The sequence below is a fragment of the Prionailurus bengalensis genome, chromosome D2, assembly GCF_016509475.1.
Source record: "Prionailurus bengalensis isolate Pbe53 chromosome D2, Fcat_Pben_1.1_paternal_pri, whole genome shotgun sequence".
NCBI classification, from domain to species: Eukaryota; Metazoa; Chordata; class Mammalia; order Carnivora; family Felidae; genus Prionailurus; species Prionailurus bengalensis.
Window position 1 is genome coordinate 28,682,951 of NC_057351.1, and position 27,366 is coordinate 28,710,316.

General features: G+C 39.3%; 1 long non-coding RNA gene across 3 annotated transcripts in view; it reads left to right on the forward strand.

Moving 5' to 3' along the window:
- Window positions 1-1,043: 1,043 nt before the first annotated feature.
- The window catches only part of LOC122492808, a 32,310-nt gene continuing 5,987 nt past the window's right edge, over window positions 1,044-27,366 (forward strand). The window contains exons 1-5 of one of the 3 annotated variants that reach the window (XR_006299771.1): window positions 1,044-1,193; window positions 14,364-14,428; window positions 14,667-14,832; window positions 17,463-17,521; window positions 18,627-18,720. This is a non-coding gene — a long non-coding RNA (uncharacterized LOC122492808). The remainder of the gene's footprint in view (window positions 1,194-14,363; window positions 14,429-14,666; window positions 14,833-17,462; window positions 17,522-18,626; window positions 18,721-27,366) is intronic. The other 2 variants (XR_006299773.1, XR_006299772.1) reach the window with 2 other exon arrangements.

A 27,366-nucleotide genomic window follows, 5' to 3' on the forward strand; every position in this document is an offset into this window, starting at 1 on the left:
TACAGCTACTCTCAGAAATATAGATGGCCGATACACATAGGAGTGCAACCTTACTTATCACTATGAAATTTAAAGGAAGATAAATTGTTCACCTCTCGGAGAGTGGAATTTCTAAAGTTTGATAATACCCAATCCTAAAGCAGAAGTAAGGAAGTAAACACCTTCATACATTGCTAAATAAGAGTGTAAACTGGCACCATTTGGCAATTTGGTAGTATTTATTAACTTTTATAAAGCTTATATCTCGTTGTGCTCGCTTCGGCAGCACATATAATAAAGCTTATATCTCGTTAACTGGGCAATTTTGTCTCTGAATTTACCCGGATTTACACCAAAATATGTTCAAGGTGATCATTGCAACAGTCTTTGCAGCAGAAAAAAAATCAGAAACAACCAAAATGTCCCTCAATGAGATGGAGAAGAAGATGGCAGTTTGTGGAATAAATTACTGTACAGCCATTAAAAAGAGAGTAGCATAGCTCTTTCTGTACAGAATGGAAAGATGTCTAACATGGATTATCAAATGAAAAAGGAAGTTTGAGAAGAGTATTAAAGCACTATCACTTTTGTGTACTTTTTAATAGTGTGTACATTTGCACCTATAATTTTTTTCTTGAAAAAGATGGTGCTTTTCTTTTAAGGGAGGGGAGCTGGGCAGATACAGAAGAGAGGCTTTTAATTTCAGTTTATACTTTTCTGAACCAGGTTTGTACCAGGTCAATGTATTCATCCCACCATTTTTGATTTCTCGTTATGCTTTTTAATATTTTCAAAAAGCAACTACCATTTGTTTTATTTACATATGGCCATTGAATAAAACCTTTAAAAATGCATAGTGCAAATATATAGTAGCAATCACGTAGAACTTTTTAACAAAGTTAAAGTTCTTTACACCTCAAGACTCTGCTGAGTCAGATGCCCAACCTCAGGACCAAACAGGTCAGAGAAACACCCAATCTCCTCAAGTCTGAGAAGCCTCACCCACTCTGGGACTACAACTCCCACAAGACACAGAGGGATTAGAGGGAAAGGGGCATCTTGGGAAGTCCCAGTTACTTCCTGCCTCTCGGAGCCATCCCTCCGGAAGTGCTTGTGGCTTCTGTCTTGTTGGGGTTTTTTACAAATGCCTAGTCTTTAAGTGGGAAAGAAAAAACAGCTAAGGTCAGCAAGACAAAAAGGAGAAAAGTTGGAAGGTAAGAGACCACAAGCCTCAGAAGCGCTGAGCGAGAATAAAAATTAGGCAGCCTATGGGGTGCCTTAGTGGCTCAGTCGGTTGAGCGTCTGGCTCTTGGTTTTTGCTGTGGTGGGTTGCAGCCCGGCTTTGGGCTCTGAGCTGACAGTGCGGAACCTGCTTGGGATTCTTTCTCTCTCCCTCTGTCTCTGCCCGTGCCCTGCTTGCTCGCTCTCTCTTTCTCTCTCTCTCTCTCTCTCTCAAAATAAATAAATAAGTTTTTAAAAAGAAAGGAAAAAGAAATTGGGCAGCCTATAGGTGAGCTCTGGGCAGCCCCTAGAGTTGTCCTCAGACTGGCCGCTCTCCTGCCTCTCGCTTTTCCTTACACTCTCGCGCCAAATTTCTGTCCTGCTAAACAAAATTGGCACTTTTTCCTTGCGGTTTTCTGGAACTCGAGATTTCAAGGCACTAAACCCAAGTTCCAGAAACTGCTTGCAACCCTTCGTCCTGATTTCCCACAACGCAGGCCCCCATCCCCCTGCTTAGGCTGGGATCCTGGACACCATTTGTGCACTGTGATAAAAAGGCCTCGATTCGACTTAGCTCCTAGCTTTCAACTCCTGCTCCTCAGAATCTACTGCTCCATTCCACCATGCGATCCAGCAGAAATAAACGGAGCCTGCCAGGACCTTAGACTCCAAATATGTCAGCGTCACCAATTTGTAAAACAACCTAATAAAATCCTTCCCTGGCTGTGAGAACAAAATAGCATTTTGAGACAAGTACAGGATATGTTAAAACAGCGTATTTTTGTTAAGTCAGACATCGAATAGAATTTGTGAAAGAGTCCTTCAAAAGGCTGTTGAAACATTGCTTTGAAGTTATAATCAGTGATCCCGTTGTTAAAATGGTGTGTAGGGATATGGATGGTGGTGGGGAGTTTGTGTGTGTGGAAAGAGGGTATGTGGAAACTACTCAATTTTGCTGTGAAACTAAAATTCTAAAAAGTAAAGTTTTTATTAATTTAGAAAAATAATAGAACAGAAAATATAAAAACCACCATTATGGGGCTCCTACTATATGCTAGTGGTAAAGCTGCTTTGATTGCTGCTGTGTCTGACTCTTGAGCCGATTGTGAAGAAAATACATAAAAACACTACATCAAATTACCTGGCCAGAATTTTTGGCCTATTGGAAAATGCACATGACAAGGCTGTTAGGACACCTGATTTCTAGCATCAGCTCTCCACTGGCTCCTTGTTGAGCCATACTTCCTTGACTTCCTTGAGCAATGATTCTCAACCTTAAAGGCTCATACAAATGATCTGGTGATCTGGTTAAAGGCCAACTGCTGTTTCAGGATATCTGGGTGAAGTCTGAGATTGTGCATTTTTGACCATGACCCAGATGAAGTCCCTGTTGACCCAGGGATCACACTCAGAATAGCAAAGGACTTGAGATCCTTTCATGCTCTGACACTCACACTCGGTAGTTCTTTCCCCTCTAACCTTAGTGCCTCTACTCTCAAGGAATTATTAAAGGATCTGTCAAAAAGAGTGACTAGCGGCACCTGGGTGGCTCAGTTGGTTGGGTGTTGGACTCTTGATTTGGGCTCATGATCTCAGGGTTCGTAAGATCAAGCCCCGCATCAGGCTCTGCAGTGATGGCACAGAGACTGCTTGGGATTCTCTTTCTCTCCCTGTCTCTCTACCCCTTCCATGCTTGTGTTCTCTCTCTCTGTCTCTCTCTCTCTCAAAATAAAAAGAAAAAGGAAAGGGGCATTACTAAAAATTCCTATCTTGAGGCAAAATTAAAAATAAAAAATAACTATTTAAACTATGCTAGTAATGCCTCTAGAAAGATATACAAGTACGAGTACTTTCCTTCAGAGAGGAGGACTAGGTGGCCCAAGTACAGGCATGGTGGGTTAACTTTACTATATACTTTCATACCTTTGGAATTTTTACTAAGTGTGTATTTTCAATTAAAAAAAAATTTTGTTTAATGTTTATTTATTTTTGAGACAGAGAGAGACAAAGCATGAATGGGGGAGTGTCAGAGAGAGAGGGAGACACAGAATCTGAAGCAGGCTCCAGGCTCTGAGCTCTCAACACAGAGCCCGACGCAGGGCTCGAACTCACGGACCGTGATATCATGACCTGAGCTGAAGTCAGATGTTTAACCGACTGAGCCACACAGGCGCCCCAATTTTTAAAAATTACTCATTTTAGGGGCGCCTGGGTGGCGCAGTCGGTTAAGCGTCCGACTTCAGCCAGGTCACGATCTCGCGGTCCGTGAGTTCGAGCCCCGCATCGGGCTCTGGGCTGATGGCTCAGAGCCTGGAGCCTGTTTCTGATTCTGTGTCTCCCTCTCTCTCTGCCCCTCCCCCGTTCATGCTCTGTCTCTCTCTGTCCCAAAAATAAATAAACGTTGAAAAAAAAAATTTTTTTAAATTACTCATTTTAATGATCATTAAAAAAGTGGTTAATATGCCATTTGTGAGTAAACAAGTCACTAAATTATTGGTTTGCATCTATTAGCATAACAGATTAAAACAATTTTTTTTAATGTTTATTTTTGAGAGAGACAGAGCATGAGCAGGGGAGGGATAGAGAGAGAATGAGACACAGAATCCGAAGCAGGCTCCAGGCTTGGCTGTCAGCACAGAGCCCGATGTGGAACTCAAACCCATGAACCATGAGATCCTGACCTGAATGAGGTCAGATGCTTAACCAACTGAGCCATCCAAGTGCCCGTAACAGATTTTTTTTTTAAGTTTACTTATTTTGAGAGAGAGCACAAGAAGGGGAGGGGCAGAGAGAAAGAGAGAGAGAGAGAATCCCAAGCAGGCCGCTGATCTAGGGATCACACTTGGAATAGCAAAAGACTTGAGATCCTTTCAAACTCTGACACTCACACTCAGCAGTTCTTTCCCCTCTAACCTTAGTGCCTTTACTCTCAAGGAATTATTAAAGGATTTGTCAAAAAGGAGAGTAACTAGGGGCACCTGGGTGACTTAATTGGTTAAGCATCCGACTCTTGATTTTGGCTCATGATCTTAGGGTTCATAAGCTCAAGCCCTGAATCAGGCTCTGCAGTGATAGTGTGGTAACTGCTTGGGATTTTCTCTCTCCCTCTCTCATGCTCTCTCAAAATAGATAAATAAGCTTTTTTTTTTTTTTTTTTTTTAAAGAGGGGTGCCTGGGTGGCTCAGTTGGCTCAATTTCTATATAACCGGCTCAGGTCATGAACTCAGGTTCATGAGTTCCAGCCCTGCATGGGGCTTGCTGCTATCAATGCAGAGCCCACTTCAGATCCTCTGTCCCCCTCTCTCTCTGCCCCTTCCACGATGGTTCTCTCTATCCCAAAATAAATAAACTTTAAAAAAAAACGGCGCGGGGGGGACAAAGTGAATTGTTATTCACTTTGAATTCACTGTAGAATTCACTGTTATTCACTTTGTTATTCACTGTAGAAGCAGTGAGCTGACCAAGAAGGGAGAGAGACATAATTTATCCAGGTGGAGAGAAGACAGAACAGTATAGGCCCGAGAAAAGACTCAGAAGAGATGGTGACCAGGACCCTGGATATTTAAGCCATGCAGTTGCAAGACAACTGAACCGTAGCATTTTCCTCATGTTTTAATTTTAAAATCTGATGATTTTGCTGGCCCCTGCTTCATGATGTACAGGCGGTGATTGTAAAAATAACTGTAGCGATTTTGGGGTTTTCTCCACCCACCATTTAGCAAGAATTATGCAATTTCAAGAATTCAATCTTCTGAGTAAGTCAATTTCATTAAAGTTTTTTTTAGCTCTCCTGCTGTGAAACAGCCACCAGCACTACCTCGTGATTGCCACTAGAGGGACTAGAACCAAAGGAATCATCAAGCTTCACTGTATTGGATTCCTACTGCATACTGGATTCTTACTCAACATTCTGCATTTTAAGAAACACTTTTTTTGAAGCATATTTCTTATTTATGCATTTTTAAATACTTTTAAAAATCAAGGCTCCTCTGAAAGATATAAAATTTAAAGAGTACTATTGACCATTATCCCCAATACCCACCAACAAAATAGCCACTTAATAATGTTGATTCCTTTTTTTTCCCTAATGTTTATTTATTTTTGAGGTAGAAAGAGCGTCAGCAGGGGAGGGGCAGAGAGAGAGAGAGGGAGACACAGAGAATCCAAAGCAGCTCCAGGCTCTGAGCTGTCAGCACAGACCCCAACACGGCTCAAACTCTCAGACCGTGTGATCATGAGCTAAAGTCTGGTGCTTAACTGACCAAGCCATCCAGGCGCCTCTATAATGTTAAGATGTTTGTGTGTCCTTCCAAATATTTTCAATTTCTATATGAATATATGTATTATTCTTTTTTTTTGAAGTTTATTTATTTTGAGAGAGAGAGAAAGCACACAAATGGGGGAGGATCAGAGAGAGAGGGAGAGAGAGAATCCCAAGCATGCTCCATGCTGTCAGCACAGAGCCTGATGCGGGGCTCAAACTCACACACTGTGAGACCATGACCTGAGCTGAAGCCAAGAGTCAGACATTTAACTGATTGAACCACCCAGGTGCCCCAAACATATGTATTATTTTATTTAAAACCGTGATCTATCTTCTGACTACCACTGTGACTTTATCTCCTACCACCTTCCCCCTGTTATGCAGACTGTATTCCAGATCTTCAAACTTGCCAACTTGTTTCAGCTTTAGGACCTTTGCACTGACTATATTATTTTCCTGGACCACTCTTTTCCCACATTTTTCTCATTCGGGTGTCAGCTTATTTGTCACTTCCTCAGGCTTTTTGTGACATCCATCAAATAAATATTCCCTACCGAAGTCAGTCTCTGTTACCTTTGTTTATGTATGTGCTTGCATACTTATGCACTACTAAAATGTAATCTTTATGACAGCCAGAGCCATAGCTGCCTTGTTTACTTCATATCCCTAGATTCTAGAACATAAATTAGGGACTCAAAAGGTATCTGTTAACTGAATAAATGAAAAAGTGTTGTACATGCTATTCTGCAACTTGTTTTTTCACTTAATATATCTTGTACAGGTTGTATTTTACTTTTTGTGGATAAGCTTTATTCTTTTATTTCAGTTATATTCTGTATTTAATTTTTTAGATATTCACATGGCTCAAAAATAAAACAATATAAAAAGGTATTCAATGGAAAGTCTTGCATTTACTTCTACCATCTACCTAGTTCCCACTCAACCAGATAATCATTTATATTCATTTATTGTGTATCCTTCCTTATGCAAATACACATATACTTATTATTTTCTTCCTTTTTTACACAAAAGAGTGGCAGGTTATGTATACTGTTTCTATACTTCATTTGTTTAACCAAACACAAACCCAGAATTTATATATGGATTTATAATTTATTTTACTCAATTCTCTATTAATGGACGTTTAGTTTTCAATTTTTAATCACTGTTTTCAATTGTAATCATTGTTGCAATAATTATTTTCATGCTCAATAAATGTACAGTAGAATAAATTCCTGGAAGTGGAATGACTAAATAAAAAGGTGTGTGTATATTGAATCATGAGCGATCTTAACAAACTTCCCTCTGAGAAGATTGCCTCAATTTATATCCCCACCAACAGTGTACAAGAGCACTAACTTCCCCACACTCTTTCCCATCATAAGTATTATTGACTTGAAAATATTATTTCATCCAATCTGATGAATGAAAAATGGTTGCTCATTGTTTTGATTCTCATTTCTTTAATCATGAATGAAGTTGAACACCTTTTCATATTTTAAAAATAGTTTTGATACACATTTCACATGCCATATAATTCACCCACTTAAAGTCTATTTAGTATATTCACAACCATCACCATAATCCATTAAAAAAAATTTTTTTTTAATTTTTATTTTATTTTTGAGAGAGAGAGAGAGAGAGAGCACAAGCAGGGGAGGAGCAGAGAGAGAGGGAGACACAGACTCCAAAGCAGACTCCAGGCTCTGAGCTGTCAGTGCAGAGTCCAACATGGGGTTTGAACTCACAAACCATGAGATCATGACCTGAGCTGAAGTCAGACACTTAACCAACTGAGCCACCCAGGAGCCCCACCATAGTCCATTTTAGAATATTTGCATCACCTCAAATAGAAACCTGCATCCTTTTGTTTTTGTTTTTAAGTGAGTTCTATGCCCAGTGAGGGGTGTGAATTCATGACCCTGAGATCAAGAGAGTCACATGTCCCACCGACTAAGCCAGCCAGGTGCCCCAAAACCTGTATCCTTTAGATATTAGTCCCTTTCCCCCCTGTTGCCCCAGGTCCTAAGAAACCACTAATCTCCTTTCTGTCTCTACATATTTGCCTTTTCTGGATATTGCATATAAATAGAATCATATGTGTTTTTTTATGACTAGCTGCTTTCACTTAACATAATGTTTTTAAGATTCATCTATGAATTCAGCATGTATAGTGATTCATTCCTTTTTATGGTCAAATAATATTCTGTCATGTGGATATACATTTTTTAATCCACTTGCCATTGATGAACATTTCTGTTGTTTCCACCGTGTATTTTTATAGCAACATACAATTTTAGAGCAGCCAAGGACCTCAGGATTGTGAAGATGATGCTACATTTAGCAAATAGTCTCCTTAACTACTGAATCATTTCTGGTGGGTAAAACATTAGGCTGGGAAACACAACACTGAAAATATCAACCTTGCCACAGCAGGACTCTCTGTGTAATTTTAATGTTTCTTTTCTTTGAGACTTAGTTTGTGTATTAGCTCAGGCTGCCATAATAAAATACCATACACTGGGTGGCTTAAACAACAGGAGTCTTTTCTCAGTTCTGGAGGCTAAGAAGTCTAAGATCAAAGTGATGGCCAATTTGGTTCCTTGGTGAGGAACTTTTTTCTGTCTGCAGATGGCCACCTGCTCACAGTTCTCATGTGGCAGAGAGAAGGACCTCTAGTCTCTTTCTCTTAGTCTTCCTTGGAGATACTAATCCCATCATGGGGGCTTCACCCCCCCTAATTACCTAATTACCTCCCAAATACCCTACCTCCAAATCTCATTGCAGTTGGGCATTAGGGCTCCAATGTGTGAATTTGGGGGGAGAGAGAGGGCACAAGCATCAGTCCATAACAGTTTCCCAAATTTAAGCCCACTTCTACCTACACATCAACTAAGGAAGAACGAAATAGGATCAAGATCTTGAATTTCTTAGAGAAATGCTTACCCAAAAAAAGGAAGTGGAAGAAGCTAACTAATGAAGAAATAGGATAACTTCTACATAGTTCCTGTGGAGTATATACCTCAAATATGAATCATGCCGATATGTCTGTCCTTGAGTTCTTACAACAGACTAAATTAAGCAGTTAGACTGATAATAGATAATTTACTAAATAAGGTGATTTAAATGCAATAAGCATTCGCGTGGAAGATCACCTAAGAAGTATCACAAAATGCGGAACCACAGGCTATGCCTACTGTAATAGTATTTCTCAGCACTGGTATTTTGAATTTTTTTTAAATGTTTATTTGTTTTTGGAAGAGAGAGAGAGGGCGGTGGACAGAGGATCCTAAGCCAGCTGGTGGCAGCGAGCCCCAATGTGGGGCTCGAACTCACAAACTATGACATCATGACCTGAGCCGAAATTGGAAGTTCAACTGACTAAACCACCCAGGTGCCCCAGCACTGGTACTTTGGATGACACAAGGTTAAGACTGTCTCATGCATTGTAGGATATTTAACATTCTGGTGCTCCAAATTAATAAATGCCAATAGTGGTCTCCAATTATTGTGACTGTGGAAAACTCCCACTTACTATTTCCAAATGCTACATGGGGGTGAGGTAGTACTGATGAAATATTCTAGTCCAGCTCATGCATTATATAAATGAGGAAAACAGTCCAGAGAAGTCATTGAGCCAGATGATCTGACTTCTTCCCAAATGTTCTTTCCATTGTTGTATATAACACTTGCTCCTCACTCTCACTACTCAAAGTTAAAGGAGGAGCCGTTCTCCACTGAAATCCTACCCTTACTTGCCCACATCTTTCTTGCCTTTCCTTTCTATCCCTTTTTTCTCATTTTTCAATACAATAGTCCAGTTAAACCATTTCATCCATTTATTTTAACACATTTATTGGACACCTAATATGTTTCATGTTCTGGGCTAGGGGCTAGAAACACAGTGGTGAACAAAACAGACATGGCCACTACCCTTGTGGATAAACTGAAAGAGATGAACAATTTTAAAGTAGAATAAACGCATATAGATATATAATTATTAATTGTGATAGTGGCAGAAATGAAAAGAACAAAGGGGAAGCTAATTTGGAATTGAGGCACAAGGGAATACCTCTGAGAGGAAGTAACACTTAAGATGATGCCTGAAGGCCAATAGGAGTGAAGAGGAATACAGCTGAGCAAAGACCCTGAGTTGGAAGGTGCTGGGAAAGAAGGCCTTTGTGGATAGAACACCATTATAATGAGAACGGGGTAGAGTTGGGAGACAGTGCTGGAGGACTGACTGAGAGGGATACAGGGCCTTGCTGGCCACAAGGAGGAGTCTGGATTTTTTTCCAAGAGTAAATATCCAATTTGTGTCTTAAATTTTCAGTATATGTGCTGCCAAAGTGAGCACTGTGTCTTAAATTTTTAAAGAGCAGGGATGCCTGGCTGGCTCAGTCAGAAGCGTATGTGACTCTTGATCTCAGGGTCATGAGTTCAAGCCCCACGTTGGGAGAAGTAGAGATTACTTAAATAAATAAACTTTAAAAATAAGTAAATTTTAAAAGATCACTGTGATAAAGCTCATGATGTGAGATTCCATTTCAGCGAAGTGCAAGAACTGGCAAAACTGATGTAGGATAATAAAAGAAGAGCAGGTCCCTGATGAATGGGGAGAGTGGGAGACTGAAGGGCATAAAGAAACTTCCTGGGGTGATGATGGCCATATGGATGTATTCATTTATCAAAACTCATCAAAATGTTAAGCTAATATTTGTGCATTTTACTGTATGTACTTTTTACCTCGATTAAAAACATAGAGGTCATTCTGGCCACAGGTACTTTAGTGAAGCAGCTTTGTCAATGGCGAGTTGACAAGCCAAGAAAGAATTCAGAGCCAAACTCTTAAACAAGCAAGTGTTTAATAGCAATTCAAACAAAGGTACATTCTGGAGACGAAAAGTGGGCACGTCCAAAGGTGGCAGATTCCCCAAGAGGGATCAGGACTGTTTTTCTTTCTTTTTTTTTTAATTATTATTTCTTTTAAAATGTCTATTTATTTATTTTGAGAGAGAGAGAGAGAGGGGATGGGTGTGTGTGCGTGGGGAAGGGGCAGAGACAGAAGGAGAGAGAGAATCCCAGGCAGGCTGACAGCACAGAGCTCTATGAGCGCCTCGATCTCACAAACCTGGACATCATGACCTGAGTCAAAATTAAGAGTCCAAAATCAACAGTTGGGCACTTAACCGACTGAGCTTTTATTATTTCTTTTAAAGCAGTCTCTATGCCAAGTGTGGGCTAGAACTCACAGCCCCCAAGATCAAGAGTCTAGGGCTTTACCTACTGAGCCAGCCAGGTACTCTTTTTTTTTTTTTTCTTAAATGTTTATTTATCTTTATGCTGGGTTCAAACCCTCACACCACGGGATCATGACCTGGCTGAAGTCGGGCACCTGACAGCCACCCAGGCACCCTGCCAGGTACTCATTTTTATGTTTAGGTAGGTTTTGGGTCATACTGAGGGTGGTTCTTGACCAAGGTTGCAGCCAATCAGCTAAGGGACTCCTCCTGGTTGAGAGGGGCAGTTTGGAGCCCTCTGTGGTCTATGTCAGAAGTGTCAGGGCAACTTCTCCCCGCCCCCAGGGTGTAGGGGGTAAAAACCACAATGTAAATATATCATAATGAAGCTATAGGTTACTGTAGAGTTGTGATCCTAGGGAAGACCGTATGCATCTTTTGGAACTTGGTTTCTGCCCTTTTACCTGTCGGATAGCATTTCTTCCTCTTCATATCTAACTAACTGCGTAGTCTATCAGTATCAGGTTCAAACTACATAAAATTGAGGTTATAGACTTTCTTTAAATGTTTATTTATTTTGAGAGAGAGGGACAAACCAGGGGAGGGGCAGAGAGAGAATCCCAAGCAGGTTCCATGTGGAGGAGCCCAGTGCGGGGCTTGGACCCACAAACTGCGAGATCATGACCTGACCCGAAACCAAGAGTTGGATGCTTAACCTTAACCTTTGAGCCACCCAGGCGCCCCATAGACTTTTTTTTTAACCCAAGGCCCAGAAAGATTAATAAGTTAGACTCTCTCAGGCCTCAAAGAACCATTTAGTTCATTTAAAACTACTTTGCTCTAAAAGGAAGGGGGTGGGGGGAGGGAGTCAACTAGTAAATATGAAGAAATACCTTCTACATAGTTCCTGTGGAATGTATGCTCCAATTATCAATTATGCCTAACACCACATCTACTCTCGAGTTTTTACTGCAGACTAAATCCAACGTTTTGACTTATAAATAGAATATGTTAAATTCATTGAGTGTCTGCCTGGAAGTTAAGACTTGGGCTTCCCAGTTCTCTACAAAAGTGCCCATCAGTGGAGCTTCACAGGATACTGGAATCAGCTGGGCAGCTTTAAAACTATTACTGCCTGGAACCCCCCAACCCCCACCCCACCCGGATATGTCAATGTAATCAGTCTGGGGTCCAGCCTCAGCATTGAAATTTTTAAGCAGTCCAAGGCCAGAAAGTAGCCAAGGTTGGAAACAAATGCCTGGGCAATTCCACCTGGATTTCTTTCTTCTATCTTTAAAACGACTCCCATCAAAGATTGACTGAGCATTTTTGCATAATAAGGGCCCTACAAACTGCCATTGCCTTCTATTGGATTATTTAAAGAAAACTTTAAGATTTAGATTTTGATACCTTCCCAATCCCAAGTCTCAAACTGTTTTAGTGCTGACCTGGAATCAAACCGCTCTCCAGTGCCTTATCTCCACTTTTGGGGCTCTGAGGCCCAGATTACATCTCCCTCTCTGGATATAATCTGCTGGGGGTTCAGTGCCCCATTCCCCTTGGCAATGCACTAAGTTTGCTTTTGAGTGTGTTTTCTGATTGACCTCTTCCAGCTTGCTAAATTGAAGGCTTTTTTTGTCTCCCATATCCAGCTCTCTTTGGCCTAAGAGGGAAGGAATTAATGAGAGAACAAACCCTTCCTCCCTCCTCTTTGCCCAGAAAGCTAGATGGGAGAATAGGGGAACTGCAAATCCCAGTTCAATGGGGTCAGTAGAGACCAATTACATTGAAGCCTCAGGCAAAGCAAAACTACCTCCTCTGTCCTGTTGTGGTTTATTTGAAGGCACATTAATGTTTGCCCCCACATTCCCCTCAAAAAGTCTCCCTCAACTTGTTCAGGATTTATGAAATTTCCTCATTTCCATCATATCTGTATAGTGTCCCCAGAGACTTAGTTCATCACAATACTCATTTGTTGGGCACCTACCAAGTGCCAGGTTAAAACATTTCCAAGTCCCGATATTTAATTTACAGAATAAAGTGCTCTCTGTAAAACACATCCAACTATGTACGGTACTGTTTTTTTTTTTAAGTGTATTTATTTATTTTGAGAGACAGAGAGTGCAGGGGAAAGGCAGAGAGAGAGAGAGAGAGAGAGAGAGAGAGAGAGAGAAAATCCCAAGCAGGCTCCTTGCAGTCAGCACAGAGCCCAACATGGGGCTCGAATTCAAGAAGCGTGAGATCACTACCTGAGTCAAGATCAAGAGTCAGCCACTTAAGCAACTGAGGCACCCAGTACACCCAGTACCTTTGTTCCTTGGACCGTGCAAATGCACTGTTTGAGAATTTGTATTGTAAAATGGTGAAATCCTGTGATTAAATGTTCTTTTGAATATGTAAATATGGATATAATGCAAACTTCCTAAGTAAAAAATTCAAGAATAGCATGATTTCAGAGCTGGGGAGCTGAGTCCATTGCAAATATTGTTGATACTTTAGCTGCTAAACAAAAAACATTTCACCACTGACCTTTATCCAAATTAGTCTTGAAAAATGTGATGTTTGAATTGACATGAGATCTTCAGGAGCACAGATGTTGTTTAAAACAAAATACATAATCCTATGTTTGAATTTTCTGTACAGGAGTCCATTTCCCCATCTGAACTGTGAATTCCCAAAACTCAGGAACCTGCTTCTTGTATCAGCATACCCTTCCCCCAAGTACAGAACGTTTACATGAGGTAGGTGTTCAATAAATCTGTGTTGGATTTTTGTGCTTAGAGAATGGTTCATTTCACATGGTAATTTCTGAAGTAATGTGGTGGTTAAAAGATGGCCTCTGGGAAATAAATATACTGGAGAATTATGAAGCAACAATCTGATGGGTTATCCTGCCCTCTCCAGGCAGAGGGACACCATTTCTGGCAGACCAGTCTCTGGAGCCCATTGAGAGGCCATTATCTACTTTTCTATTACCTGCCTCACCAGGTGTTAAGGAAAGGGAGGAAGAGAAGAATAAAGATCATGAGATAGAGTCATTGACCAGGATTAACTCATATTCTAGGGCTGAGGTCTTCAAACTGGAGTACTGGAAGACTTGACAGGGAAAAGTAGGTATATATAATTTAAGGAAATTATATGCCCATACCCTCACCTATACCTTTTGGTAGCCTGATTCAGGCTATCCTTCTCCATTTCCTTTTCATGACAGCTTTCATACTTACAAAGAAAAGTCACGCCCACCTTGGTCCGCAATACTACTGCAGTGTAACAATGTCCCCAGTGTGACAACTTCTAAGATGCCATACAAATGGACAGTAGTTGGAAATGGACCAATTTAATGTTTTATCAAGATGCCATAAGCCCTCCTTAGCTTCCTGCCTTTTCCAGACTTAAACATATTTCTGTTAAGGGTGGATCACTGATTTATAAATGGGGTATACTGGCCTTGGGATGTTCTGAAATCAGTGTGGACAATGGGAGCAATGGTAATTCGTGTTTAACCTAATTTCTTTCATCCTTCAGCTATTGTCCAAGAATGTCTTTTCATGAAGGAAAGTCTGAGAAAAGCAAAGAGAACTTCAGTTAGAAATATTGGAAGGTTTAAAATAGCTTTAGTATGAATTTAAGTTTTAAAAATTGTCTTTCATCTATTACAGCACTAATCCCCAGGATGTGTCATTAGCTGGAAAGAAAATACAGTTGAGTAGCTGAAGTAATGCAGGTTAGTAAGGCTGATTCTTTTAAATATAACTAGAAATTTTCCTTAGAATGCCTTTTTTTTTTTTTTTTTTTTTTAAATAAACACTCCACCAAATGTGGGGCTGGAACTCATGGCCGGGAGATCAAGAGTCACATGCTCTACTGACTGAGCCAGCCAGAACCAAATTTTTTGAGTTTTTGACACTGTATAAAACCTATAGACAAACATTTTACGTAACTTATTTTAAATTTTCTTTTAGGGTTTATTTTTGAGAGAGAGAGCACGCAAAAGTGGGGCAGGGGCAGAGAGAAGAGAACAGAGGATCCAAAGCAGGCTCTGTGCTGACAGCAGCAAGCTGGATGTGGTGCTTAAACTCATGAACTGAGAAATCTGAAGTTGGACGCTCAACCAGCTAAGCCACTCAGGTGCCCCTTATGTAACTTATTTTCGATTCTGTGTTGTGGATTATCAAATACCATAGTTACCACATGTCTTATTAAATCATATCAAAAATACTTCTTCCATCTGTATAAGTTTCTGATGTTGTGTAAAGTTACCATGAACCACACACTTGGTAGCTCTAAACAGCATACGTTTATCATTGCAGTTTCCATGGTTACGGAGGTTTTAACTGAATCTGCTACTCAGGGTCTCACAGTCTGCAGTCAAGGTGTACTCTGGGGGGTTGGTCTCATCTGAGGCTTGGGTTCTATTTCAAGCTCACTGATTGTTGACAGAATTCAGTTTGGCAGTTGTAGGACTGAGGAGCCACCTTTCTTGCTGATGACAGCTGGGATCCACTCTGTTCCTAGAGGACCCTGCAGTTCCTTGTCAGGTGGCCAGCTCACAAGGTGGCCAGGTTACCTCTCCGAAGCCAGCAGGAGAATCACTCCAGTGAGCTAAAACGGGTTTATAGAGGGGCGTCTGGGTGGCTCAGGAGGTTAAGCGTCCAATTCTTGATTTCTGCTCAGGTCAGGATCTCATGTTTTGTGAGATCAATCTCCCCTTCCGGCTCTGTGCTGGCAGCACAGATACTGCTTGGGATTCTCTCTGTCTCTGTCTCTGTCTCTCCCTCTCTCTCTCTGCCCCTCTTGCTCATGCTCTCTCTCTTTCAAAAATAAGTAAACTTTTAAAAAATTTTTAAACAGGTTTATGCAATGTGAGTTAATCAAAGGAGGAGCTATCCTGCGTATTCATAGGCCCCGCCCATACCTGGGAGAAAGGATGATAGATACAGAAGGGCAGATATTCTAGGGAATATCTTAGAATTCTGCCCTCCCCCCCACCATCTTCATCTCATTCCCATTTTTAAAATGTTTAGAGGTGCCTGGGTGGCTCAGTCCGTTAAGCATCCAACTCTCAGTTTTGGCTCAGGTCATGAATTCACAGTTTTGTGGGTTCCAACCCCACATCAGGCTCTGCACTGACAGTGCAGAGCCTGCTTGGGGCTCTCTCTCCCTGTCTCTCTGCCCCTCCCCAGCTCATTCTGTCTCTCTCAAAATACATAAACTTAAAAAAAATTTTTTTAATGAAATGTTTAAAAATTTCTGCCTTCTATTACCAAAATACAAAATTGTATTTTAGTGGCTAGAGCAGCTGATTAATTTTTAGCATGATATAACTTCTTTTTGCTACAATACACAGGGAAAATGTGATGATGGTGTCTAGAAAAATTAGCAGAATAATTTAGGATCCATATTTAACTAATGGAATTATTTCATAATCCTTATTTAACTATTCCTTCAAAACTATATCAGAGACCAATATGCATATATAAATTTGCTTAAGAATGCCACATTTTTATAAATAATTTTAGCTGTATATTATATTGTATTATTATAAATTAAGTAATAAAAGCCTTAGATAAGGATCATGTTGAGGCACCTGGGTGGCTCAGTTGGTTAAGCATCTGACTTTGGCTCATGTCATGATCTCATGGTTTTTGAGTTCAAGCCCCATATTGGGCTCTGTGCTGACAGCTCGGAGCCTGGAGCCTGCTTCAGATTCTGTCTCCCTCTCTCTCTGCCCAACCCCTGTTTATATCTGTCTGTCTGTCTCTCTCTCTCTCTCTCAAAAATGAGTAAATGTTAACAATTTTTGATGGGGCGCCTGGGTGGCGCAGTCGGTTAAGCGTCCGACTTCAGCCAGGTCACGATCTCGAGGTCCGTTAGTTCGAGCCCCGCGTCGGGCTCTGGGCTGATGGCTCAGAGCCTGGAGCTTGTTTCTGATTCTGTGTCTCCCTCTCTCTCTGCCCCTCCCCTGTTCATGCTCTGTCTCTCTCTGTCCCCAAAATAAATAAATGTTGAAAAAAAAATTTTTTTTTTAATGTTAACAATTTTTTTAAAAAGATCATGTTTTATCATTATAATAAAAATAGATTAATTTATATTACATAAAAGTTGATTTAGTCTTATTTGGTTGCTTTTAATAATCTACTTAAATTATACATTCTTAGAAAATTTTTTTCTTGAGGGGCACCTGCGTGGCTCAATCGGTTAACCATCGGAATTAGGCTCAGGTCATGATCTTACAGTTCATGAGTTTGAGCCCTACATAGGGCTCTGTGCTGACAGCATGGAGTCTGGAACCTGTTTGGAGTTCTGTGTCTCCCTCTCTCTCTGCCCCTCCCCTGCCCCTGCTCACACTCTGTCTCTCTCTCTCAAAAATAAATATTTTTAAAAATTGCAAAAAATTTTTTTCTTGATTAAATTTATCATTTCTGAATCAGCACCTGACTTAAACCCACAAAGTTCAAGGGAGAATATCCTCTTCCAGAAAGTAATGTGCTTCCTAGAACAGGGTTTTGGCTGCTTGGAATTTCACCAGTTACCTGCAGGTGATATTTAATCTTCATGGTGATTTTTCTTTCATAAGAATATGGTAAATTAATTGCAATTTTAATTATCTACTTTATTTCTTTTCTTTACTACTACCATCATAAATTTAAGTGATGTATTAATTTAACTATTTAGTGGATTTTCAGTCTAACTAATACACACACACACACACACACACACACACACATATTTTAAAATAATCTCTATTCCCAATGCAGGGCTTGAACTGAGGACCATGAGATCAAGTGTCGCATGCTGTACCGACTGAGCCAGCCAGGTACCCTTAACCAGTTTATATTTTAATTATAACTGCAAGAGATGCTATATTTCAAAATCTCACCTACCACACAAAAAAAAAACAGTTTTCTCATGTGAATGCCTTCTGTATGAATGATAAGTGATATATTCCCCAAGTTCTATGTGGTCAGGAATTGTATATTTCTTCGCCATGTTCATACCCATTTATGCATCATTATGTACTTGGTTGCTTTTTTTTTTCTTTTCTTTTCTTTTTAAGTAATTTCTGCATTTGACATGGGGCCTGAACTCCAGACCTCAAGATCAAGAGTCACATGCTCTACCAACTAAGACAGCCAGGCGCTCTGTATCACATTATGTATATAGTGGATACTTTGTAGTATCGATGAAATGATCAATTGAAGACAAAGTAAAATATATTTACTTTTTAATATACTTTTTAATATACTTAAAATATACTTTTTATTTTGTTTTATATTTTATGAAATATACTTTAATATACTTAAAATATAAAAATATACTTTTTAATGTACTTAAAAAGCTTATCACCAAATAGGTGAGATAATACAAATGCACAAATAACTATTATGATGCAAGATGTGTAAAGTAAAAAATATCATGTACCAGTTTCTATAGAAACAGAGAGAAATATTCAAATATGAAAATAAGTGAAGATTTCAAGGTAGAATTAATATTAGTGGTAAAGGAGATTTAAAAAATAGGTCCCAGGGTGCCTGGGTGGCTCAGTCATTTAGGCATCCGACTCTTGATTTCATCTCAGGTCATAATCTCACAGGTCCATGAGTTTGAGTGCCACATCAAGCTCCATGATAAAAGTGTGAAGCTTGCTTGGGATTCTGTCTCTCTCCCTCTCTCTCTGCTCCTCCCCCATTAATTCTCTCTCTCTCTCTTTCTCTCTCTCTCTCGCTCTCAAAATAAATAAATAAACTTTAAAACTAAAAAATAGGCCCCAATAAAGTTTTAAATCAAACATATTTGATATTATTTGAACGAATAAAATTAGGTAGAAATGTCTGAGGGCTCCATAAAAGAGGTGTAAGTGGCAAAGATGTTTCTGAGAAAACATTATCACCTGGATTTCTGTCCATTTCTTTATTCTTCAGGGGCTGGCCTAATAATCACAGCATACCTTGATTTTGCTCAGGGGACTTCGACATGTCTTTGAGCTGAGTCAGTGCCTCTTCAGAAACCCACAAGGTAAGCAGAAAGCAGATCATTCTGATCCATTATCTCTCAAGTATGGGGTAATTATTTTGAATGAGTAAATACCATGCTTCCCAGCATTAGGAATTGGGAAAGATAGAAGAGAATATTACTCATCTTAGTTTTCTCCTTTGGGTTTCTGACTCTTCCTTTGAGGCACTAGTACCAAAACTTACTTGGCTATAGGAATGATTATGAACTTTATGATTCATTAAAAAAAACATTTATTGAGCTCCAATATTAATGCTAGACATTGAGTGAAAAGCTGAAGCCAAAAGTGAAAAAAAATAGGTGGTCATTGACCCTACAGAGTGGAAAAGAGGAGACACTCATTTAAGTTTTTTTTTATTAAAAAAATATTTTTTAACATTTATTTTTGAGAGAGAGAAAATGAGCATGAGTGGGGGAGGGGCAGAGAGAGAGAGGGAGACAGAATCCGAAGCAGGCTCCAGGCTCTGAGCTGTCAGCACAGAGCCTGATGCGGGGCTCAAGCATGTGAACCATGAGATCATGACCTGAGCCAAAGTCGGACGCTTAACTGACTGAGCCACCCAGGTGCCCCCTCATTTAAGTTCTTATAATATTATTAAATATCTTTGAAAGCCTTGTTATATTTTAAATAAGTTATTTAGAGATGTAATAGTTTGTATTTTAGTAATTTGTGAGTTGATCTTATGAAGCATGAGTGATCAAGTGTTTTTTTGTTTCTTCATTTATTCTTTCTTTTTCATTGAGTTATCATTGACATATAATGTTATATTAGTTTCAGGTATACAACTTGATAATTTGATATGTGTATATATCGGAATATTGTGAAATAATTACCATAATAAGTCTTGTTAACATCTGTCACCTACACATTGTTACAGATATTTTTCTTGTGATGAGAACTTTTAAGATCTGCTCTCTTAGCAACTTCCAAATATACAATGCAGTATTATTAACCATAGTCAACATGCTGTACAATACATCACCCAAGACTTATTTATTTATTTTTTTACTGTTTATTTATTTTTGAAAGAGAGAAACAGAGAGTACAAGTGGGGGAGGGGGAGAGAGCGGGAGAGAGAGAGAATCCCAAGAAGGCCTGGCATTGTCAGCATAGAGCCCAACGCAGGGCTTGATTTCACAAACCATGAGATCATGAACTGAGCCGAAATCAAGAGTCAAACACTTGACTGAGCCACCTAGGCACCCCAGTAGTGTGGTTTTTAGAATGTAGCAAAAGCTACAATTTCCTCAGGAAAATGAGGTTGGTTGTGAGGTTCAAACAAGAACCATGAGAAGAGGCTTAGAAACTGTGAAAGGTACTAATCACCATTAGTAGTAGTAGTAGTAGTAGACCCTGTTTTAGAGCCTCCCCTAGTGGTAATGAGCTGGGAAGTGTTTAATATATTAAATATAACTATATGCTCAACCGACTGAGCCACTCAGGCGCCCATAAATATAACTATATGCAATATACTTTACTCGGAAGACAAATCAGCATTGTCTTCAATAGTATCAAGAATGGCATCAAATTTGGGGCACCTGGGTGGCTCAGTCGGTTAGGCATCCGACTTCAGCTCAGGTCATGATCTCACAGTCTGTGAGTTCAAGCCCCACGTCAGGCTCTGTGCTGACAGCTCAGAGCCTGGAGCCTGCTTCTGATTCTGTGTCTCCCTCTCTCTCTGCCCCTCCCCCACTCATGCTCTGTCTCTCTCTGTCTCAAAAATAAATAAAAACATTAAAAAAAATTTTTAAAAAAGAATGGCATCAAATTTGGGGCACCTGGGTGGCTCAGTGGGACAAGCGCCCAACTTTGGCTCAGGTCATGATCTCACCATTCATGGGTTCAAGCCCCGAGTCAGGCTTTGTGCTGACAGCAAGCAGCCTTAAGCCTGCTTCAAATTCTGTGTCTCCCTCTGTCTCTTCTCTGCCCCTCCGCCACTTGCTCGCGCGCTCTCTCTCTCTCTCTCAAAAATAAATAAAACATTAAAAATTAATTTTTAATTTTTTTTAGGTTTATTTACTTTGAGAAAGACAGAGACAGTTCAAGTGGGGGAAGGGCAGAGTGAGAGAGAGAGAGAGAGAGAGAGAGAGAGAATCCCAAGCAGGCTCCACATCTCCAGTGCAGAGCCTGACACGGGACTTGAACTCACTAGGCAAGATCATGACCTGAACCGAAACCAAGAGTTGAATGCTTAACTGACTGAGCCACTCAGGGACCCCACATTTAAAATTTTTTTAATGTTTTATTTATTTATTTTGAAGGAGAGAGAGAGAGAGAAACAGAGAGAGCATGCCAGCAGGGGAGGGGCAGAGAGAGAGGGAGACAGAGGATCCGAAGTAGGATGCTTGCTGTCAGTGCAGAGCCCTATGTGGGGCTCCAACTCATGAACCATGAGATCATGACCTGAACCAAAATCAAGAGTCCAAGGCTTGACTGACTGAGCCACCTAGGCACTGCTAAATTTTTTAATTTTTTAAAAAATTTAAGCATAGCTGACACACAATGTGACACACATTACACTAATGCAATTAGTTTCAGGTATACCAGATAGGGATTCAACAAGTTTGTATGTTACATTATCCTCACCACAAGTATGGCTCTTATAAAATGTTCTTACAATAGTTATCACAGTGCATATGAACATAACTTCTTGTTGAGAAATGAAGACGTTTTCTGAAAGAAAGTAAATCCAATTTTGCTGGTTAGATTGATAATGAGGACTAGCTTTGAAACGTCTTTATGTGTTGGGAATTTTCTATACCTATACTGACCAACACAGTAGGCTTTACCCATGTGTAGCTAAGGTTAACTGTGGAATTGAATTTTTTTTAAGTTTATTTGTTTATTTTGAGAGAGAGAGAGCGTGCACACACACATGCAAGCAGGAGAGAGAGAGAATCTTATGCAGGCTCTGTGCTGTCAGCACAGGGCCTGATGCAGGGCTCAGACTCATGAACAATGAGATCATGACCTGAGACAAAATCAAGAGTTGGATGCTCAACCAACTGAGCCAACCAGGTGCCCCTGGAATTGAATGTTTAATTTAATTTAATTTAATTTTTTTGAGGGAGAGAGTGCACAGGGGGTAGGGGGAGGGAGACAGGAAGAGAGAGAAACCCAAGCAGGCTCCCTGCAGTCAGTGTGGGAGCCTGATTCCACAAACAGTGAGATCATGACCTGAGCCAAAATCAAGGGTCAGACATTTAACCGACTAAGCCACCCAGGTGCCTCACAGGAGAGAGAGAATTCCAAGCAGGCTCCATGCTCATTGTGGAGCCCAACACAGGGCTCCATCTCACCACAGTGAGATCGTGACTTAACCTGAAATTAAGAGTCAGACATTTAACTAACTGAGCTACTCAGGTGGCCTGATTTTTCAATTTTAAAGTTAAAAACCAAAACAGTGTAAATTTTATTATATTTTTGAAATGATGATATTTCTATATATTGATCTCAATGAAATACATTTTTAAATTCATTTTACCAGTCTCCTTTAGCTTTTTTTAGTGTGGCTACTGGAAAAATTAGAATTATGTATGACTCACATTCTGTTTTTGCTGGACATCACTGTTCTGTACATTGTCTGAACTAAATCTGGAACTTCAATGTTTCAACAAAAATATATTCAAGCTATTTGATAAGATAAAAGAATGTTACCAAAAATGTTGTATAGAATTTAACAATATTTAATATTCTAACCTTTCCTTATTAAACAAGGTACCTCTAATAGAAGAATATTGGATACAATTTGCTAAACTTTCTCACAAAATGAGAAAGTGAATGACTCTAATAACTGAGTAACAATTTTTTTTTTGGGAGTCAGGTATTTTCTAATTCTTTCCTACCAAAATCCAAAGGAAGAACTAATACAATTGGTAGCTATTTGATCATTAAGAATAATTTTTGAAAATAGAAATTTATGTGATTTTTGGTATATAACTAGGAAGAAGTTCAAAGAATTGGATGACGGCAATAACAAAATTCCTTCCATTTATGTCTACTCATATATGTGGACAAGGTTTCTCAGAGCTGATTGATGTTGAATCTGTCTCATTCTAGTAATAACTAATATTCATTCACAGATACTTAAGCTAATTGAAAAAAATTTTAAGTCCCATTCGTGTCAATAAGATATGCAATTCTGGGCTGCCTGGGTGGCTCAGTTGGTTGGGCATCTGATTTTGGCTCAGGTCATGATCTCACACTCCATGAGTTCAAGTCCTGCATCAATCCCTGTGCTGACAGCTCAGAGCCCCTCCCCTCCTCATGTTCTGTCTCTCTCTCTCTCTCTCCTTTAAAAGTAAATAAACATTAACAAAAAATTTTTTAAAAAGATATGCAATTCCAATAAAATTTTTTTCTTTCTTTTTTTTTTAAGTTTATTTATTTTGAGAGAGAGAATCACAGGCAGGCTCTACATTGTCAGCACAGCGCCCCACACGAGACTTGAACTCACGAACCATGAGATCATGACCTGAGCCAATATCAAGAGTTGGTCCCTCAACTGACTGAGCTACCCAGGCACCCTAAATTTTATTTTTTCTTAATAATTATTTATCATAATTATATTAATGTTATTTTAATTAATTGTATAATAGTAATAATGGTAACAATATCTCAATCCAGAAGAAATGTTTTTAACACTCAGGTGGTTTTTTAAATGAAATTATATGTATCAGTATATATAGTACAAAGGTATGATATGTGATCAATAAAAGACTTCAAGAGGGGTGCCTGGGTGACTCCGTTGGTTAAGCATCTGACTTCAGCTCAGGTCATGATCTCACAGTTCATGAGTTTGAGCCCCGCGTCGGGCTCTATGCTGACAGCTCAGAGCCTGGAGCCTGCTTTGGATTCTGTGTCTCCCTCCCTCTCTCTCTGCCCCTTCTTCCCCCTCTCTCTCTCTCTCAAAAATAAACAAACATTAAAAACATTTTTTAAATAAATAAAACACTTCAGGAGTTCTGGTACTGGGCCAAGATAGAGTAATCCCACTACAGCCTATCTTTCTCAATGATTACAACTAAAAACTCTGGGCAAAATACATAAAGCAACATATCTGCTACTTAAAACATAGTAGCAGATAGATTGAGGAGGGGAACCAAAGCTGAAGAAAAACACATACAGTTTCCCACATTTTCCTCTTTTTTCTCTTTGTTTTGACTCAAAGACAGCCACATAACTATACATAACTGTACAGTTGATACAGGTATCAAAAACCCCTAGAGAAATCCTACATTTCTGGTCAGAAGAGCAGGAAAGGGGTTCCTATAAGCAAGAGAGTATGGAGCAATCCTCCTTGTTGTTTTTTTCTTTTGCCTTACCCCAAGGACAACCCCAGTCACAGAGCTGTATTGTGGTGGCAGTGGCACAGGCATTTAAAATCCCAGTGAGAAACCTTTCAGTCCAGAGGAACTAAGATAAAGTGAACCTGTGATCTGAAAGTGTGTGTGTGTGTGTGTGTGTGTGTGTGTGTGTGTAGGGAATCCCCCTTATGTTTTTCTTTCTTTTCTCTAATTGCTTTGCCCCAATGTTGGTCCCAATCATGCAGAATTGTGTGACAGCTAAACCTCCAAGACAAAGCTCATTTTTCTAGTCAGAGAACTAAAGAAGGGGACTGTGATATCTGGAGAGTGTGGGGAAAATCTGAATATGGGAGAGGTAGAGAAGAGACTCCCTTATTTCTGATTAATAAAAGTGATAAACCTCTGGCAATACTGACAAGAAAAATGAGAGAAGACACAAATTATCATTAACAGGAATGAAAGAGGGGAAACATTACTACAGACTCTACAGACATCCAAAAGATAATGACAATACTGCAAGCAAGTCCCATAAATCAAATTACCAAGAGAAATAGACCAATTCTTTGAAGGACACAAAGAACCAAAACTCACATAAGAAGAAATAGATAACCTGCATAATTCTATATTTATTAAAGACATTGAATTTGTAAAAATCCTCCAACAAAGAAAATTTCAGTCTAACAAACATTTAAGGAAGAAGTAATACCAGTAAATAGAAGGGAATACTTTCCAACTTATATTAGGAATCCTGTATTACTCTGTTTTCCCAAACCAGAGAAAGAGTACAAGAAATTAAAGCAACAGATCAGTATCATTAATGAACATAGATGAAACAATCTTCTACAAAACATTAGCAAATGGAATCTAGTAGGAGTTATCCTGGGAATGCAAGGCTGGCTCAACACTCAAAAATCAACCAATGTAACTCATCATTTCAACAGACTAAGGAAGAAAAGGTATATGATCATCTCAGTAGGTGCAGAAAAATCATTTAACAATTCAACATTTATTTATGATTTTAAAAAGACTCTCAGCAAACTATGGATAAAAGGAACTTTCTCCTGAAAGAGAATGTCTACAAAACATTGCAGCTAATATACATAATAGGAAAGACTGAATGCTTCTTCCTTATATCTGAAGAAGGCAAGGATGTCTGCTCTTATTCACATTAAACATTTTATTGGAAATTATAACCAGTGCAATAAAGCAAGAATAAGAAAAGACATATAGATTTGAAAAGAAAGAATAAAACTATCTCTATTCTCAGACAATATGATTGTCTATGTAGACATCGAGGAATCTACAAAAAAGCTCCTAGAACTAATAAGTAAGTTTAGTAAAGTCACAGATTATTAGGTTAATATTAAAAAATCAAGTGTATTTTTATATTCTAGGAATGAACAATTAGAATTTAAAATTTTTAAAACTACTGGAGCACCTGGGTGGCTCAATTGGTTAAGCGTCCAACTTTGGCTCAGGTCATGATCTCATGAGTTTGAGCCCCGCATCGGGCTCTGTGCTAACAGCTCAGAGCCCAGAGCTTGCTTCAGATTCTGTGTCTCCCTCTTTCTCTCCCTCTCTACCCCTCCTCCACTCCAGCTCTGTCTCTCTCTGTCTCAAAAAATAAACATTAAAAAAAATAAAAAATGTTAAAGTACCATTCAAAACAATAAATAAAAATTTAAAAATAAAAAAGTAACCACTTACAATAGTACCCCAAAAATATAATCTCTAGGTATAAGTCTAACAAAATATGTGCAGGATCTATATACTGAAAGCTACAAAACACTGATGGAAGAAATTAAAGTCTAAATAAATAGGGAGATATGCTATGTGAGAATATTAGAACATTTAGTATTGTTATGATATTGATTCTCTCCAAATTGAACTATGGATTCAATGTGATCACAGTCAAAATTTCAGCCTGGTTTTTTAGATATATATGGGCAAGCTTAATATAAAATTTTATATGAACAGGCAAAGGAATTAGAATAACCCAAGCAATTTTGTAGAAGAGCAAAGTTGGAGGGCTGCTACTACCAGATTTTTTATAAAATGTTTATTTTGAGAAAGAGAGTGCCTGCTCATGTGTGAGGGGTGGAGGGGCAGAGGGTGAGGGAGACAGAGAATTCCAAGCAGGCTCCATGCTCAGCACAAAGCCTGATGCAGAGCTGGATCTCACAACTGTGAGATCATGACTGTGAGATCATGACCTGAGCCAATATCAGGAGTCAGACACTTAACCAACTAAGCCACCCAAGCACCCCTGCTACTATCAGATTTTAAGATTTAGTATAAAGTTATACAATCAAGATAGCATACTATTGGTGAAAGACATATGCATTCATGGAATGGGATCGAGATCTGAAAGAGACCCACACAAAACCCACAACTGATTTTTGACAAATGTGCAGAGTCAACTCAACAGAGAAAGACAGTATTTTCTAGCAGTAGTGATGGAACAACTAGGTATCCATAGGCAAACAATAAGAAAACAAAAACAAAAGGCACTTTGACCGATACTTCACATACTTTATACAAAAACTAGCCCAAAAGAAGTGGACAGAAATGTAAAGTTACAACCAAAAAACTTATGGAAGAAAAATATAAGAAAATATTTGTGGCCTTGGGTTAAGCAAAGAGTTATTAGATATAATACCAACAGCAAAATTCACAAAAGAAAAAAATGATAAATTGATCTTCGTTAATATTAACCTCTGCTCTGTAAAGAAAGGGATCTGGTTAAGAGAATGAATGACAGGCTGCAGACTGGGAGAAATATTTGCAAATCACATATCCAACAAAGGACTTTAATCCAAAATATGTAGGGAATTTACAAGACACAACAAAACCTTATGACAAAAGAGCCAAGAATATGCAGTAGGTAAAGGATAGTCTCTTCAGTAAATGGTGTTGGGCAGGGCACCTGGATGGCTCAGTCGGTTAAGTGTCTGACTTCAGCTGAGGTCATGGTCTCATGGTTCATGTGTTCGAGCCGAGTTGGGGTCTATGCTGACAGCTCAGAGCCTGGAGCCTGCTTCAGGTTCTGTGTCTCCCTCTCTCTGCACCTCCCCCGCCTGTGCGCTCTCTCTCTCTCTCTCTCTCTCAAAAATAAATAAACCTTAAAAATAAGAAAATGGTATTGGAAAACTGGACATTCACATTCAAAAGAGTAAAGCTGGACCACTATCTTTTACTATATACAATTATCAACTCAAAATGGATTAAAGACTTGAACATAAAACCTAAAATCATAAACTTCCTAGAAGAAAACATAGGGAGTAAACTCCTAGACATCAGTCTTAGAGATGATTTTTTTGAATTTGACACCAAAGCAAAAGC